The sequence below is a fragment of the Stegodyphus dumicola genome, chromosome 11 (genome assembly GCF_044657685.1).
Source record: "Stegodyphus dumicola isolate Sdum_Otavi_A_Nest chromosome 11, ASM4465768v1".
In the NCBI taxonomy this organism is placed as follows: Eukaryota; Metazoa; Arthropoda; class Arachnida; order Araneae; family Eresidae; genus Stegodyphus; species Stegodyphus dumicola.
Window position 1 is genome coordinate 168,042,647 of NC_140778.1, and position 18,839 is coordinate 168,061,485.

The following is an 18,839-nucleotide window of genomic DNA, read 5'->3' on the forward strand; positions in this document are numbered from 1 at the left end:
GCTCCACCCACCTCCTGACAGAAGGGTAGCTGCGAGCATTCCTGGGTCATTGATCTCGCCCGTATGTCATCATACACGGGCTCGGACGGCGGCTGGTCATGCCTGCTCATCGAACACACTCACGATCTCACCCCCACGCACTTACGCTGAAGCTCTTTCTTCGCCATCCATGAGAGAGAGTTCTGCTCATCCTGCTTCAACCGGTCCTCTCTGCGCAGTGATCACCTCCACCGCGGGGACGGAGTCTCTGACGTCCAACGTAACTGCTAAATCCAAGGTGTTTCCTGCGGAGAACACAAGGAACTTGCTGCCACCTTCGGAGACGTCAATCCCGTCGACACCATACTTCACCCTCCCGGCCAGGAATTCTACTCCCACCGTCATACCTGGACCAAAGACTAATGCTTCCACACCTCAACTGGCGTCTGCCGTCACCTGCCCGGATTGTGGTCGCTCCTGCCTGAATAAGAAACAGCTGCGGTCCCATCGTCACCTCCGTCACAGACAGGCTCCGCCTCCCACCTCTCCTGGAGACGATGACTTTACCTCCTCAACTCCTGAGACACTGACTGACGCCGCTTCTTCACCGCCCGCTGCTCCTGCACCAGGCCCCGTCCACACGGACTGCACTGCCTCTGGCTCAACAGACGCTGCTCCTCAACCTGCTTTAACTGCCACTGTCCCGGTGACCACTTCGCCTAGTAAAGACCTACCTGGTGAATCCGATGTCGCACCTCAAGTACCCTGCCAGACACGCTTGGATACTACCTCCAGCGCGGGAGACACGACTGATGCGGACGTCCTCATCCTATGCCTCACTCCCTCAGAAAGGACTGATCTGCTCTCTACTGAATTGCCCGCACCAGACAGCAATGTAATACGCTCACATGCTGCTACGACTTCTACTGAGCAAATTGCACCTGGCCCACGTCCTAGCAGGCCATTGCAGAACCTGTCAGTGAGGGAGCCTTTGCCTATGCCCACTCATGTGAAGAATCATGAGTCCTGCCCAGAGACATCCTGCCGACGTGACTCTATTGTCCATCTACTCTTCCCGATGCAAGACACACTCCACTGCACCGAAAGGGACTGCCATAGGACATTCCATTCGAAACGCTGGACCCAACTCCGCCACTCGCTCTGCAGACACCTCTTGTACACACATGGCATAGATGTTGCTAGCACTCGGAACTGGTGTGCACACTGCCTATTGCCCATCGCCGTTAAGGTCTCGACCCATCAATGCTTTAGAGACCGGCCCGTAGTCGTCGAATCGGGCATTCAACATCGTTGGAGATGTACCCAGTGCGACTTCTCATGCCAAACACGGGGTGGATTCCTTAACCACCAAGCACGCCACCGACGTGAACGGCAGCGCTTACTCCAGCCACCTCTAGTGACGCCTCTCCTTCCCTCCACCTCGGCAAGACGACAGGCACGGACTGCACGATTCCGTACATCTCGCCAAGATGATGCTAGAACTGATGGACCTTCCACTGCCTACCAATCGACAAGTGCAACAGACCCTAATACCTTGCCCTATCAAGAGGATGCCGCACCTCCAGGAACAGACATGAGGACTACCCCACAGGTTGATGCGCCTTTGACTGACAATCTGGGAACCAACCCTTCCTTTGAAGAACACTCCCCGGAGCCGTCCTTCCCGGATTCGCCTTCACCTACCGGTCCTACAGTTACACCCTACTCACCGGTTCCAGAAGCCGTATCGGATGATGCCGAGAGATCTCCACTGGGTGGTGTAGAAATACAAGTCACGTCCCCCCTTGAACACTTCGTAGAACGACTGGAAGAGTTTTCCGACACGATGACCACTGAGCAGTGGGATGCCTTTTCCACGTTACTTGACGAGATCTTGATGGCCGCCGCGAGTGCAGTTCGTCTTCCTCCCGCTAGCGAGGATGTAACTGGAAACAACAACAATTCCGCCAAGATACGTGATGACCCAAAGTTGCTCCAGAAACTCTACCGTCGTAACCGACGCAGAGCGGTCCGACTGATTTGCGGGGATGATTCACAGAGATGCCCAATTGGAAGACAGGATATACAAGTTCACTTTGCTGCTGCCCTATGCAACAACCGAGTTGACACCTCAGTATAAACCTCACCATCCCCTCTCCCCAGAGAACTTGACCTCTCTCCATTTTCTCCTGCAGAGATCGCAAGGAAACTCTATTCAGCTGAAAACTCGGCACCCGGACACGATCGACTCTCATACAACCATAGGAAGGCCGTTGATCCGGACTGTACAGTACTCGCAGCCATCTTCAACATCTGCTTGAAAGCTAGGAAAGTCCCTGCAGCTTGGAAAGACTCTCGTACTATCCTGTTACCCAAAGGGGGTGACCCGCATAACATCAAAAACTGGCGTCCTATCTCGCTGAGTGTTACGATTGCCAAGCTGTTCTGTGGTTGCCTGGCACGACGGTTCACTTCTTGGCTCATCGACAACTGCATCCTCTCCCCGTCACAGAAGGGATTTCTACCCTTCGACGGGGTGTTTGAAAATAACTTCGTTGTTCAGCAGAGAATCCAGCTAGCACGGACCAGCCAATCTGACACCTGCCTGGCGTCATTGGACCTATCCAATGCCTTCGGATCCGTGCCCCACGATGCAATTTTTGCTGCGCTTCGAGCCTCTGGAGTTGGGAATCATTTCACCGAGCTGATACAGGAGCTGTACACGGATGCGTCCACACGCGTCTTCACAGAGGAAGGCCCCACGGATCCAATTCCAATTGACATCGGAGTACGTCAGGGTTGCCCCCTAAGTGGGCTGTTGTTCAACTTGACCATCAACTCGATACTTGTCGCAGTCCAAGGACAAAGTCCTCTACACCGCATACTGGCGTATGCCGACGACCTACTGCTACTCGCGCCCTCCCCTGCGGAGCTGCAAACTCAACTCAATCTGACGCACAACCTGGTTGGAAAGCTTGGCCTCTACATCAACCCCAGAAAATGCTTCTCCCTACATATCTCCGGAGCTCGCCCAACGGGTGTCCGCCACTCTCAGTTCTCGATCGACGGCACTGCCATCAGGTGTCTTCGTGAGGGTGAAGGTGAGGAATTTTTGGGGAAACCAATTGGATTCAACCAACCACCGGACATCGAGGCACTCAATACTTACCTACAGAAATGCGAGATGATCCTGAATTCGCCACTTGCTCCCTGGCAGCGCATTGACGCGCTCAAATCCTTTGTGTTTCCATCAATGGATTTTGATATGAGGACGGCCCGGTTGAAGAAAACCGACTGGGCAAAGATTGACTCACATGTGCGCCCGCTACTAAAGAGGACTCTCAACCTACCTCCCGAGGCGGCAAATGAATATCTTTACGGCGCGAAGGAATCTGCATGCTTTGGTATCCCGCTGGCTGCCGAAAGCTCAGATATAGCAAGGATTGACAGCGCTTTCAAGTTGCTCACTTCATTGGACCCTGGGATACAACAGCTCGCTTGGGAGGACCTTACGCGACTTGTAAGTGGACGACTGAAAAGGGTTCCTTCCTTCTCTGAGATTGCAGCTTTCCTTTCGGGATGTGACGAAGACTTTCCCAGGAGCACCTCCAACCCAATTTCATCAGTTTGGTCCGCGGCCAGAAGCGCAGCCCGTCGCCTAAAAGTCACGTGGACAATTTCTGACGACCACACTGTGGAGATCTCTCATGACGGTACCACCATAACAGCCGGCAAGCGACACCTTGTATTCCGCACCCTGCGGAATGCCATCAAGAAATCCCGCGCAGAGAAACTCATCACTTATCCCAACCAGGGCAAGGCGATGGAATGCGCAGCGGCTGCCAAAGCAAGCTCTCACTTTTTCCGGAACGGGGCATTTACACGATTCGCCGACTGGCGATTTATACATCGTGCAAGGCTAAACCTCGTCCCCCTGAACGGTGTTCGTCGCAATGTGAATGGCTCCCGTGGCTGCAGAAGATGCAACTTTGAGCTCGAGACCCTCCCGCATGTCCTCTGCCACTGCATGAGATACAGCCGTCTCTACCAAGCGAGGCACAATGCAGTGGTAGAGAGGATTAAAAAGGCAGCCAGTGGAAGGTGGCAGCTCCTCTCCGAGAACCGGCCAGTCAGAGGACTCCCGCTACGCCCGGACATCATCCTAACAAGAGACAACGCATGCCTCATCCTAGACATAACAGTTGCTTTTGACAACCGTCGGTCTTCATTTGATGCTGCTCGCCGAGAGAAGATGAACAAGTACCGTCCGCTAATCGAAGCACTGAAATCTACATACAACGATGTGCGCGTAGAAGCAATTGTAATCGGAGCACTAGGATCATGGGATCCAAACAACGATAAAGTTCTCAGCAGGATCTGCAGCAGGAAGTACGCATCACTTATGCGAAAGCTCATCGTAAGTGAAACAATAAGTAAATCAAGGGATATCTATATGGAGCATCTCACGGACGTCAGACAGGAGAACTGGTAAATTTAACATGGACTCACTGAACTATCCGATTAAGTGTTCACAAAGTACAAACCCCCGAAATATGTAAGTAGAAAGAAAAACCTAGTATGTTGTACATAAGTGCTTGGTTCTGAAAATAGTTGTTGTACATATCTGCTTCGCTCTGTAAATAATTGTAAATAGAAAATTAATGTATAATAGAATTGTAAAATGATATTTCTGCCACGCAAATATCATTCTTCTGTAAAGTGGCCAAAAATATTGTTCAATAAAAGACATCTGTTCTTATCAGCTTAATATCTGATACGACGTCGACATGACGTCAAGATATTAAACTAATTTTTGCAGATAGGCTTGTGGTTAGGAATTTATTCCGCCCTCGCCACGGGTTGGCCTGCTATGGCACTACTTGCAGGATACGGCCCACAATATATCCAAAAAGCAGAAACTTCACTCACCCACTGCATCCTCAGGAAAACGTCCTTTTAAAATGTCCCCTTCAAATTTCAGAAAACAGAAGGTCTGACAACATCATACCTTTGTACGAGTGTGCGGCGACCTGCCTTTTTTTTAACTCGGGCCCCTCGTTCTTTTCCTCGGAATGGGAACATTCTGGAGCCTCGGGTTTAACCCTCGTTCTTTTCAGTGTCAAGTTCTGGTTTCTGTAAATACGAAGTTTTATTCGTATTTACAGAAATCCCATAAAATCCACATTTCTTTCCCCGTACTGTTAACAACTTACTCATTCTGTCTGACTGATTGAAGGAAGATCGGCCTCGAAATATCACTCAAATTTCATTTGCAGTAACATTTTTGTCTCATTTCATGTAAGTTTGAGAGAATTCCTATTCACATTTGCCAGATCTTTCCCACTACAGCGCGCGTATACACATTGCTTCTTTCAAAACACGAGCCTTTTTATTGTAAATAACTCTCAAAAGGGTGTAAAATGTTTGTAGGCACACTGCAGCAACAAAGATTTTTCTGTCTGTTTCCTAATGTTTTGTTTGTCTCTGTATGATTTCTAAACGCCAGCTAATTGTAATGGTCTACAATTATTGTTAAGGATTGTTGTATTTATGTTTTTATTCATTCATTCATTTATTTTGTTGGCACATTAATATTAACAAACGGGAAAATGCCAATAGATGGCTGCACTATGCAGGAAGCAGTTTATTCTGAGTTTTGAGATGGCTTGCCCGCCAGTAGTGTGGAAGTGTAGAATACAAAGTAATCATTAATTGTAAATTAAAAAGTACTGTTTTATTGTACATATTACAAATGAATTTGTAAAGTGTTTTTTGTAATTTTTCTGTTTGTTTAATTGTTTTAAGTTCCTAATATTTCACTCTGTGTTTTCAAGTGCAACGTTTGAACTGAAGAGAGAGAGAGTATCTCTGAGTTGGAAACCATGTGCTGGACTGTGCATGTCGAGTTTGTGTCAATCAAACTCTGGCATTATGTAATGCAGTTTTGGCTGATAAATTTTACTGTCTCAATATTTGTTTAATCACAAAAAATAATTTCTTCCCAAGCATGGGCATTCGATAACTCCAGGAATATTTATTTATTTATTTTTGGTTTTGCTATTTTTATTGCCTTTGTAATTACATTTGTTTTATATTCACCTGCAGTGAAGAATGAGATTTTTCGGAGGAGGAAGCTACTCCAGAGAAATGAACACTTTCATGAATATTTCATTGTCCTCTTTTCCCATCTGAAAAAAATTGAGAAAATACGAGAATATTATGTTGCATGGTGCATAAGCTTATAAAAGCTGGAGGAAAACACCGGAATTCAGTTGTTTACTTACTGCGGTTATTGACTGTAGCGATTTCGCGTTGAGATCGGATTAACTTTTTCTACTTTGAATTTTGTTCCGGCCAACGTTTCCGTAAAACGTCCAATATAACTACTGTAAGTTATTGCGATATTGTAGAAATATCTGTGAGGATATTTCAGCATTGTGGTTCATTTGCTGTAGTAAGAATAAAATTTGCAATTGAATCTTGAATGAAATGAACTTTTGACGTCCTTGGCTTTTTAAAACTAGCCCCGCCCAAGGAGGAGGGGACTGACGCCTCCAGAATGGGAACATTAGAAAGGACCGCAAAATGATCCACTTGACTAGACAGAAATTGGTCATCCTTGTACACCTCTTTTTTTGTAACACAGGAGGAGGATGAAATAACGACATATCATAAAAAACCCCCAAGCAGCACTCGCTAACCTGAGTCTTCTGCACCCCCTTCTCCCCCTGCACGAATGCTCAGGACTTTTGAAATATGAAAAATTGAAAGTGAATTCATCACGCCAGAGAATTCTGCATCGCTTCTCGGCCTTTTGGCTAAGATCAAAGTGTAGTAAATCGGTCAAGTTGCCGATACTTTTTCATCTTTTTTTGGTCACTTCTTACTGTTTTTACAGGTAGACTGGTGGCTAAAGATGTTTCCTGTTTCTAGGCCTCGCCCACCGCCGAGGCCCCGCCCACCGCCTGGAGTTCGGAGCCCTGGAAGACGCTCACCGCCTCCTGAAGCCAGTTTTGGAGTCCTGGATGCCGGAGCAGGTTCCCATACGGTGCATGGAGTCCCTGGAGACGTTCCTGTTGTAGCTGTTGACCGTGGAGTGCCTGCCGTTCCCGCTGGAGGTCCTGTTGCTGGATCCATTGGAACCTGTTCCCGTGCTGTTCATGGAGTCCCTGGAGCAGCTGTTGACCATGGAGTGCCCGCCGTTCCCGCTGGAGCTATCCCTGGATCCAATGGAGTCGTCCCTCTTGCTCCGGGATCAGCCGCTGATGCTTCCCAAGCCATCCCTGGATCTATTGGAGCCTCTCCTGGTGCGCCTGATGCAGAAGCTGAGGCCCCCGGATTGTCTGAGGCCATTCCTGCCTACCCTGGAGCTTCTGAAGACATCCCTGTGACGGCCGGAGCCTTCCCGGTTGCATCTGTCCCTGGATTGATCCAATCCGTTCCGGCTACTTCCCAAGTCGCCGCTGCAGACCATGGATCCTCCGATGGAAACTCTTGTGTCGTCGCTGGATCTGCCGGAGCTATTCCTGCCCTTGGAGCGAGTGCCTCTCCCGAAATTGCCACTGGAGGTTCCAGAGCTGTTCCTGCATCTTCTAGTGCCACTGCTCATCCTGGAGTCGCCGCTGTGGTCCCTAGTGCCACGCCTTGCCTGCCCGGAGCCGGCTCGTCTGCCAGGAGTGTGTCCACCTACTACTACGGGAGTATCGCCACTAGTGAAGCCACGCCCACCGGGTCGTCCTCCTTGCCCAGACACGTGCCAGCTTTCGTTACACCCTCTGGACCGCCCCTTTCCAAAGGTGGACACTTACGCCAACTGTTGGATAGAATTCAAGCCAAGACTTCTGGCTGCACACCGCTCCTACCTGTGGTCACTTGTCAACCTAGTGAACGAAGGACACCAGAGGGTTCATCACTCGCCAAGTCTGCTCACACGTCCTCCTCTGCCAAGGACACGCCCACCACACCCCAGTCTACATTCGCATGCTACGTCTGCGGATTGGAGTGTACGAGCAGAAGGGGCCTCAGAAGGCATACAAGGACGCACGTGCAGGAGAAAGACAGTCAGCTCCACCCACCTCCTGACAGAAGGGTAGCTGCGAGCATTCCTGGGTCATTGATCTCGCCCGTATGTCATCATACACGGGCTCGGACGGCGGCTGGTCATGCCTGCTCATCGAACACACTCACGATCTCACCCCCACGCACTTACGCTGAAGCTCTTTCTTCGCCATCCATGAGAGAGAGTTCTGCTCATCCTGCTTCAACCGGTCCTCTCTGCGCAGTGATCACCTCCACCGCGGGGACGGAGTCTCTGACGTCCAACGTACCTGCTAAATCCAAGGTGTTTCCTGCGGAGAACACAAGGAACTTGCTGCCACCTTCGGAGACGTCAATCCCGTCGACACCATACTTCACCCTCCCGGCCAGGAATTCTACTCCCACCGTCATACCTGGACCAAAGACTAATGCTTCCACACCTCAACTGGCGTCTGCCGTCACCTGCCCGGATTGTGGTCGCTCCTGCCTGAATAAGAAACAGCTGCGGTCCCATCGTCACCTCCGTCACAGACAGGCTCCGCCTCCCACCTCTCCTGGAGACGATGACTTTACCTCCTCAACTCCTGAGACACTGACTGACGCCGCTTCTTCACCGCCCGCTGCTCCTGCACCAGGCCCCGTCCACACGGACTGCACTGCCTCTGGCTCAACAGACGCTGCTCCTCAACCTGCTTTAACTGCCACTGTCCCGGTGACCACTTCGCCTAGTAAAGACCTACCTGGTGAATCCGATGTCGCACCTCAAGTACCCTGCCAGACACGCTTGGATACTACCTCCAGCGCTGGAGACACGACTGATGCGGACGTCCTCATCCTATGCCTCACTCCCTCAGAAAGGACTGATCTGCTCTCTACTGAATTGCCCGCACCAGACAGCAATGTAATACGCTCACATGCTGCTACGACTTCTACTGAGCAAATTGCACCTGGCCCACGTCCTAGCAGGCCATTGCAGAACCTGTCAGTGAGGGAGCCTTTGCCTATGCCCACTCATGTGGAGAATCATGAGTCCTGCCCAGAGACATCCTGCCGACGTGACTCTATTGTCCATCTACTCTTCCCGATGCAAGACACACTCCACTGCACCGAAAGGGACTGCCATAGGACATTCCATTCGAAACGCTGGACCCAACTCCGCCACTCGCTCTGCAGACACCTCTTGTACACACATGGCATAGATGTTGCTAGCACTCGGAACTGGTGTGCACACTGCCTATTGCCCATCGCCGTTAAGGTCTCGACCCATCAATGCTTTAGAGACCGGCCCGTAGTCGTCGAATCGGGCATTCAACATCGTTGGAGATGTACCCAGTGCGACTTCTCATGCCAAACACGGGGTGGATTCCTTAACCACCAAGCACGCCACCGACGTGAACGGCAGCGCTTACTCCAGCCACCTCTAGTGACGCCTCTCCTTCCCTCCACCTCGGCAAGACGACAGGCACGGACTGCACGATTCCGTACATCTCGCCAAGATGATGCTAGAACTGATGGACCTTCCACTGCCTACCAATCGACAAGTGCAACAGACCCTAATACCTTGCCCTATCAAGAGGATGCCGCACCTCCAGGAACAGACATGAGGACTACCCCACAGGTTGATGCGCCTTTGACTGACAATCTGGGAACCAACCCTTCCTTTGAAGAACACTCCCCGGAGCCGTCCTTCCCGGATTCGCCTTCACCTACCGGTCCTACAGTTACACCCGACTCACCGGTTCCAGAAGCCGTATCGGATGATGCCGAGAGATCTCCACTGGGTGGTGTAGAAATACAAGTCACGTCCCCCCTTGAACACTTCGTAGAACGACTGGAAGAGTTTTCCGACCCGATGACCACTGAGCAGTGGGATGCCTTTTCCACGTTACTTGACGAGATCTTGATGGCCGCCGCGAGTGCAGTTCGTCTTCCTCCCGCTAGCGAGGATGTAACTGGAAACAACAACAATTCCGCCAAGATACGTGATGACCCAAAGTTGCTCCAGAAACTCTACCGTCGTAACCGACGCAGAGCGGTCCGACTGATTTGCGGGGATGATTCACAGATGCCCAATTGGAAGACAGGATATACAAGATCACTTTGCTGCTGCCCTATGCAACAACCGAGTTGACACCTCAGTGTACACCTCACCATCCCCTCTCCCCAGAGAACTTGACCTCTCTCCATTTTCTCCTGCAGAGATCGCAAGGAAACTCTATTCAGCTGAAAACTCGGCACCCGGACACGATCGACTCTCATACAACCATTGGAAGGCCGTTGATCCGGACTGTACAGTACTCGCAGCCATCTTCAACATCTGCTTGAAAGCTAGGAAAGTCCCTGCAGCTTGGAAAGACTCTCGTACTATCCTGTTACCCAAAGGGGGTGACCCGTATAACATCAAAAACTGGCGTCCTATCTCGCTGAGTGTTACGATTGCCAAGCTGTTCTGTGGTTGCCTGGCACGACGGTTCACTTCTTGGCTCATCGACAACTGCATCCTCTCCCCGTCACAGAAGGGATTTCTACCCTTCGACGGGGTGTTTGAAAATAACTTCGTTGTTCAGCAGAGAATCCAGCTAGCACGGACCAGCCAATCTGACACCTGCCTGGCGTCATTGGACCTATCCAATGCCTTCGGATCCGTGCCCCACGATGCAATTTTTGCTGCGCTTCGAGCCTCTGGAGTTGGGAATCATTTCACCGAGCTGATACAGGAGCTGTACACGGATGCGTCCACACGCGTCTTCACAGAGGAAGGCCCCACGGATCCAATTCCAATTGACATCGGAGTACGTCAGGGTTGCCCCCTAAGTGGGCTGTTGTTCAACTTGACCATCAACCCGATACTTGTCGCAGTCCAAGGGCAAAGTCCTCTACACCGCATACTGGCGTATGCCGACGACCTACTGCTACTCGCGCCCTCCCCTGCGGAGCTGCAAACTCAACTCAATCTGACGCACAACCTGGTTGGAAAGCTTGGCCTCTACATCAACCCCAGAAAATGCTTCTCCCTACATATCTCCGGAGCTCGCCCAACGGGTGTCCGCCACTCTCAGTTCTCGATCGACGGCACTGCCATCAGGTGTCTTCGTGAGGGTGAAGGTGAGGAATTTTTGGGGAAACCAATTGGATTCAACCAACCACCGGACATCGAGGCACTCAATACTTACCTACAGAAATGCGAGATGATCCTGAATTCCTCACTTGCTCCCTGGCAGCGCATTGACGCGCTCAAATCCTTTGTGTTTCCATCAATGGATTTTGATATGAGGACGGCCCGGTTGAAGAAAACCGACTGGGCAAAGATTGACTCACATGTGCGCCCGCTACTAAAGAGGACTCTCAACCTACCTCCCGAGGCGGCAAATGAATATCTTTACGGCGCGAAGGAATCTGCATGCTTTGGTATCCCGCTGGCTGCCGAAAGCTCAGATATAGCAAGGATTGACAGCGCTTTCAAGTTGCTCACTTCATTGGACCCTGGGATACAACAGCTCGCTTGGGAGGACCTTACGCGACTTGTAAGTGGACGACTGAAAAGGGTTCCTTCCTTCTCTGAGATTGCAGCTTTCCTTTCGGGATGTGACGAAGACTTTCCCAGGAGCACCTCCAACCCAATTTCATCAGTTTGGTCCCCGGCCAGAAGCGCAGCCCGTCGCCTAAAAGTCACGTGGACAATTTCTGACGACCACACTGTGGAGATCTCTCATGACGGTACAACCATAACAGCCGGCAAGCGACGCCTTGTATTTCGCACCCTGCGGAATGCCATCAAGAAATCCCGCGCAGAGAAACTCATCACTTATCCCAACCAGGGCAAGGCGATGGAATGCGCAGCGGCTGCCAAAGCAAGCTCTCACTTTTTCCGGAACGGGGCATTTACACGATTCGCCGACTGGCGATTTATACATCGTGCAAGGCTAAACCTCGTCCCCCTGAACGGTGTTCGTCGCAATGTGAATGGCTCCCGTGGCTGCAGAAGATGCAACTTTGAGCTCGAGACCCTCCCGCATGTCCTCTGCCACTGCATGAGATACAGCCGTCTCTACCAAGCGAGGCACAATGCAGTGGTAGAGAGGATTAAAAAGGCAGCCAGTGGAAGGTGGCAGCTCCTCTCCGAGAACCGGCCAGTCAGAGGACTCCCGCTACGCCCGGACATCATCCTAACAAGAGACAACGCATGCCTCATCCTAGACATAACAGTTGCTTTTGACAACCGTCGGTCTTCATTTGATGCTGCTCGCCGAGAGAAGATGAACAAGTACCGTCCGCTAATCGAAGCACTGAAATCTACATACAACGATGTGCGCGTAGAAGCAATTGTAATCGGAGCACTAGGATCATGGGATCCAAACAACGATAAAGTTCTCAGCAGGATCTGCAGCAGGAAGTACGCATCACTTATGCGAAAGCTCATCGTAAGTGAAACAATAAGTAAATCAAGGGATATCTATATGGAGCATCTCACGGACGTCAGACAGGAGAACTGGTAAATTTAACATGGACTCACTGAACTATCCGATTAAGTGTTCACAAAGTACAAACCCCCGAAATATGTAAGTAGAAAGAAAAACCTAGTATGTTGTACATAAGTGCTTGGTTCTGAAAATAGTTGTTGTACATATCTGCTTCGCTCTGTAAATAATTGTAAATAGAAAATTAATGTATAATAGAATTGTAAAATGATATTTCTGCCACGCAAATATCATTCTTCTGTAAAGTGGCCAAAAATATTGTTCAATAAAAAACATCTGTTCTTATCAGCTTAATATCTGATACGACGTCGACATGACGTCAAGATATTAAACTAATTTTTGCAGATAGGCTTGTGGTTAGGAATTTATTCCGCCCTCGCCACGGGTTGGCCTGCTATGGCACTACTTGCAGGATACGGCCCACAATATATCCAAAAAGCAGAAACTTCACTCACCCACTGCATCCTCAGGAAAACGTCCTTTTAAAATGTCCCCTTCAAATTTCAGAAAACCGAAGGTCTGACAACATCATACCTTTGTACGAGTGTGCGGCGACCTGCCTTTTTTTTAACTCGGGCCCCTCGTTCTTTTCCTCGGAATGGGAACATTCTGGAGCCTCGGGTTTAACCCTCGTTCTTTTCAGTGTCAAGTTCTGGTTTCTGTAAATACGAAGTTTTATTCGTATTTACAGAAATCCCATAAAATCCACATTTCTTTCCCCGTACTGTTAACAACTTACTCATTCTGTCTGACTGATTGAAGGAAGATCGGCCTCGAAATATCACTCAAATTTCATTTGCAGTAACATTTTTGTCTCATTTCATGTAAGTTTGAGAGAATTCCTATTCACATTTGCCAGATCTTTCCCACTACAGCGCGCGTATACACATTGCTTCTTTCAAAACACGAGCCTTTTTATTGTAAATAACTCTCAAAAGGGTGTAAAATGTTTGTAGGCACACTGCAGCAACAAAGATTTTTCTGTCTGTTTCCTAATGTTTTGTTTGTCTCTGTATGATTTCTAAACGCCAGCTAATTGTAATGGTCTACAATTATTGTTAAGGATTGTTGTATTTATGTTTTTATTCATTCATTCATTCATTTTGTTGGCACATTAATATTAACAAACGGGAAAATGCCAATAGATGGCTGCACTATGCAGGAAGCAGTTTATTCTGAGTTTTGAGATGGCTTGCCCGCCACTAGTGTGGAAGTGTAGAATACAAAGTAATCATTAATTGTAAATTAAAAAGTACTGTTTTATTGTACATATTACAAATGAATTTGTAAAGTGTTTTTTGTAATTTTTCTGTTTGTTTAATTGTTTTAAGTTCCTAATATTTCACTCTGTGTTTTCAAGTGCAACGTTTGAACTGAAGAGAGAGAGAGAGAGAGTATCTCTGAGTTGGAAACTATGTGCTGGACTGTGCATGTCGAGTTTGTGTCAATCAAACTCTGGCATTATGTAATGCAGTTTTGGCTGATAAATTTTACTGTCTCAATATTTGTTTAATCACAAAAAATAATTTCTTCCCAAGCATGGGCATTCGATAACTCCAGGAATATTTATTTATTTATTTTTGGTTTTGCTATTTTTATTGCCTTTGTAATTACATTTGTTTTATATTCACCTGCAGTGAAGAATGAGATTTTTCGGAGGAGGAAGCTACTCCAGAGAAATGAACACTTTCATGAATATTTCATTGTCCTCTTTTCCCATCTGAAAAAAAATTGAGAAAATACGAGAATATTATGTTGCATGGTGCATAAGCTTATAAAAGCTGGAGGAAAACACCGGAATTCAGTTGTTTACTTACTGCTGTTATTGACTGTAGCGATTTCGCGTTGAGATCGGATTAACTTTTTCTACTTTGAATTTTGTTCCGGCCAACGTTTCCGTAAAACGTCCAATATAACTACTGTAAGTTATTGCGATATTGTAGAAATATCTGTGAGGATATTTCAGCATTGTGGTTCATTTGCTGTAGTAAGAATAAAATTTGCAATTGAATCTTGAATGAAATGAACTTTTGACGTCCTTGGCTTTTTAAAACTAGCCCCGCCCAAGGAGGAGGGGACTGACGCCTCCAGAATGGGAACATTAGAAAGGACCGCAAAATGATCCACTTGACTAGACAGAAATTGGTCATCCTTGTACACCTCTTTTTTTGTAACACAGGAGGAGGATGAAATAACGACATATCATAAAAAACCCCCAAGCAGCACTCGCTAACCTGAGTCTTCTGCACCCCCTTCTCCCCCTGCACGAATGCTCAGGACTTTTGAAATATGAAAAATTGAAAGTGAATTCATCACGCCAGAGAATTCTGCATCGCTTCTCGGCCTCTTGGCTAAGATCAAAGTGTAGTAAATCGGTCAAGTTGCCGATAATTTTTCATCTTTTTTTGGTCACTTCTTACTGTTTTTACAGGTAGACTGGTGGCTAAAGATGTTTCCTGTTTCTAGGCCTCGCCCATAGCCGAGGCCCCGCCCACCGCCTGGAGTTCGGAGCCCTGGAAGACGCTCACCGCCTCCTGAAGCCAGTTTTGGAGTCCTGGATGCCGGAGCAGGTTCCCATACGGTGCATGGAGTCCCTGGAGACGTTCCTGTTGTAGCTGTTGACCGTGGAGTGCCTGCCGTTCCCGCTGGAGGTCCTGTTGCTGGATCCATTGGAACCTGTTCCCGTGCTGTTCATGGAGTCCCTGGAGCAGCTGTTGACCATGGAGTGCCCGCCGTTCCCGCTGGAGCTATCCCTGGATCCAATGGAGTCGTCCCTGTTGCTCCGGGATCAGCCGCTGATGCTTCCCAAGCCATCCCTGGATCTATTGGAGCCTCTCCTGGTGCGCCTGATGCAGAAGCTGAGGCCCCCGGATTGTCTGAGGCCATTCCTGCCTACCCTGGAGCTTCTGAAGACATCCCTGTGACGGCCGGAGCCTTCCCGGTTGCATCTGTCCCTGGATTGATCCAATCCGTTCCGGCTACTTCCCAAGTCGCCGCTGCAGACCATGGATCCTCCGATGGAAACTCTTGTGTCGTCGCTGGATCTGCCGGAGCTATTCCTGCCCTTGGAGCGAGTGCCTCTCCCGAAATTGCCACTGGAGGTTCCAGAGCTGTTCCTGCATCTTCTAGTGCCACTGCTCATCCTGGAGTCGCCGCTGTGGTCCCTAGTGCCACGCCTTGCCTGCCCGGAGCCGGCTCGTCTGCCAGGAGTGTGCCCACCTACTACTACGGGAGTATCGCCACTAGTGAAGCCACGCCCACCGGGTCGTCCTCCTTGCCCAGACACGTGCCAGCTTTCGTTACACCCTCTGGACCGCCCCTTTCCAAAGGTGGACACTTACGCCAACTGTTGGATAGAATTCAAGCCAAGACTTCTGGCTGCACACCGCTCCTACCTGTGGTCACTTGTCAACCTAGTGAACGAAGGACACCAGAGGGTTCATCACTCGCCAAGTCTGCTCACACGTCCTCCTCTGCCAAGGACACGCCCACCACACCCCAGTCTACATTCGCATGCTACGTCTGCGGATTGGAGTGTACGAGCAGAAGGGGCCTCAGAAGGCATACAAGGACGCACGTGCAGGAGAAAGACAGTCAGCTCCACCCACCTCCTGACAGAAGGGTAGCTGCGAGCATTCCTGGGTCATTGATCTCGCCCGTATGTCATCATACACGGGCTCGGACGGCGGCTGGTCATGCCTGCTCATCGAACACACTCACGATCTCACCCCCACGCACTTACGCTGAAGCTCTTTCTTCGCCATCCATGAGAGAGAGTTCTGCTCATCCTGCTTCAACCGGTCCTCTCTGCGCAGTGATCACCTCCACCGCGGGGACGGAGTCTCTGACGTCCAACGTACCTGCTAAATCCAAGGTGTTTCCTGCGGAGAACACAAGGAACTTGCTGCCACCTTCGGAGACGTCAATCCCGTCGACACCATACTTCACCCTCCCGGCCAGGAATTCTACTCCCACCGTCATACCTGGACCAAAGACTAATGCTTCCACACCTCAACTGGCGTCTGCCGTCACCTGCCCGGATTGTGGTCGCTCCTGCCTGAATAAGAAACAGCTGCGGTCCCATCGTCACCTCCGTCACAGACAGGCTCCGCCTCCCACCTCTCCTGGAGACGATGACTTTACCTCCTCAACTCCTGAGACACTGACTGACGCCGCTTCTTCACCGCCCGCTGCTCCTGCACCAGGCCCCGTCCACACGGACTGCACTGCCTCTGGCTCAACAGACGCTGCTCCTCAACCTGCTTTAACTGCCACTGTCCCGGTGACCACTTCGCCTAGTAAAGACCTACCTGGTGAATCCGATGTCGCACCTCAAGTACCCTGCCAGACACGCTTGGATACTACCTCCAGCGCTGGAGACACGACTGATGCGGACGTCCTCATCCTATGCCTCACTCCCTCAGAAAGGACTGATCTGCTCTCTACTGAATTGCCCGCACCAGACAGCAATGTAATACGCTCACATGCTGCTACGACTTCTACTGAGCAAATTGCACCTGGCCCACGTCCTAGCAGGCCATTGCAGAACCTGTCAGTGAGGGAGCCTTTGCCTATGCCCACTCATGTGGAGAATCATGAGTCCTGCCCAGAGACATCCTGCCGACGTGACTCTATTGTCCATCTACTCTTCCCGATGCAAGACACACTCCACTGCACCGAAAGGGACTGCCATAGGACATTCCATTCGAAACGCTGGACCCAACTCCGCCACTCGCTCTGCAGACACCTCTTGTACACACATGGCATAGATGTTGCTAGCACTCGGAACTGGTGTGCACACTGCCTATTGCCCATCGCCGTTAAGGTCTCGACCCATCAATGCTTTAGAGACCGGCCCGTAGTCGTCGAATCGGGCATTCAACATCGTTGGAGATGTACCCAGTGCGACTTCTCATGCCAAACACGGGGTGGATTCCTTAACCACCAAGCACGCCACCGACGTGAACGGCAGCGCTTACTCCAGCCACCTCTAGTGACGCCTCTCCTTCCCTCCACCTCGGCAAGACGACAGGCACGGACTGCACGATTCCGTACATCTCGCCAAGATGATGCTAGAACTGATGGACCTTCCACTGCCTACCAATCGACAAGTGCAACAGACCCTAATACCTTGCCCTATCAAGAGGATGCCGCACCTCCAGGAACAGACATGAGGACTACCCCACAGGTTGATGCGCCTTTGACTGACAATCTGGGAACCAACCCTTCCTTTGAAGAACACTCCCCGGAGCCGTCCTTCCCGGATTCGCCTTCACCTACCGGTCCTACAGTTACACCCGACTCACCGGTTCCAGAAGCCGTATCGGATGATGCCGAGAGATCTCCACTGGGTGGTGTAGAAATACAAGTCACGTCCCCCCTTGAACACTTCGTAGAACGACTGGAAGAGTTTTCCGACCCGATGACCACTGAGCAGTGGGATGCCTTTTCCACGTTACTTGACGAGATCTTGATGGCCGCCGCGAGTGCAGTTCGTCTTCCTCCCGCTAGCGAGGATGTAACTGGAAACAACAACAATTCCGCCAAGATACGTGATGACCCAAAGTTGCTCCAGAAACTCTACCGTCGTAACCGACGCAGAGCGGTCCGACTGATTTGCGGGGATGATTCACAGATGCCCAATTGGAAGACAGGATATACAAGATCACTTTGCTGCTGCCCTATGCAACAACCGAGTTGACACCTCAGTGTACACCTCACCATCCCCTCTCCCCAGAGAACTTGACCTCTCTCCATTTTCTCCTGCAGAGATCGCAAGGAAACTCTATTCAGCTGAAAACTCGGCACCCGGACACGATCGACTCTCATACAACCATTGGAAGGCCGTTGATCCGGACTGTACAGTACTCGCAGCCATCTTCAACATCTGCTTGAAAGCTAGGAAAGTCCCTGCAGCTTGGAAAGACTCTCGTACTATCCTGTTACCCAAAGGGGGTGACCCGTATAACATCAAAAACTGGCGTCCTATCTCGCTGAGTGTTACGATTGCCAAGCTGTTCTGTGGTTGCCTGGCACGACGGTTCACTTCTTGGCTCATCGACAACTGCATCCTCTCCCCGTCACAGAAGGGATTTCTACCCTTCGACGGGGTGTTTGAAAATAACTTCGTTGTTCAGCAGAGAATCCAGCTAGCACGGACCAGCCAATCTGACACCTGCCTGGCGTCATTGGACCTATCCAATGCCTTCGGATCCGTGCCCCACGATGCAATTTTTGCTGCGCTTCGAGCCTCTGGAGTTGGGAATCATTTCACCGAGCTGATACAGGAGCTGTACACGGATGCGTCCACACGCGTCTTCACAGAGGAAGGCCCCACGGATCCAA

At 50.1% G+C, this 18,839-nt stretch overlaps 4 pseudogenes; all 4 read left to right on the forward strand.

Moving 5' to 3' along the window:
* The first annotated feature begins 4,680 nt into the window (after window positions 1–4,680).
* LOC146994808 (U2 spliceosomal RNA) lies at window positions 4,681–4,882 on the forward strand (annotated as a pseudogene).
* A 1,895-nt stretch (window positions 4,883–6,777) lies between these two features.
* Window positions 6,778–6,928, forward strand: LOC146994809 (U2 spliceosomal RNA; annotated as a pseudogene).
* Window positions 6,929–12,749: 5,821 nt separating this feature from the next.
* LOC146994810 (U2 spliceosomal RNA) lies at window positions 12,750–12,923 on the forward strand (annotated as a pseudogene).
* A 1,902-nt stretch (window positions 12,924–14,825) lies between these two features.
* Window positions 14,826–14,976, forward strand: LOC146994811 (U2 spliceosomal RNA; annotated as a pseudogene).
* Window positions 14,977–18,839: the final 3,863 nt, after the last annotated feature.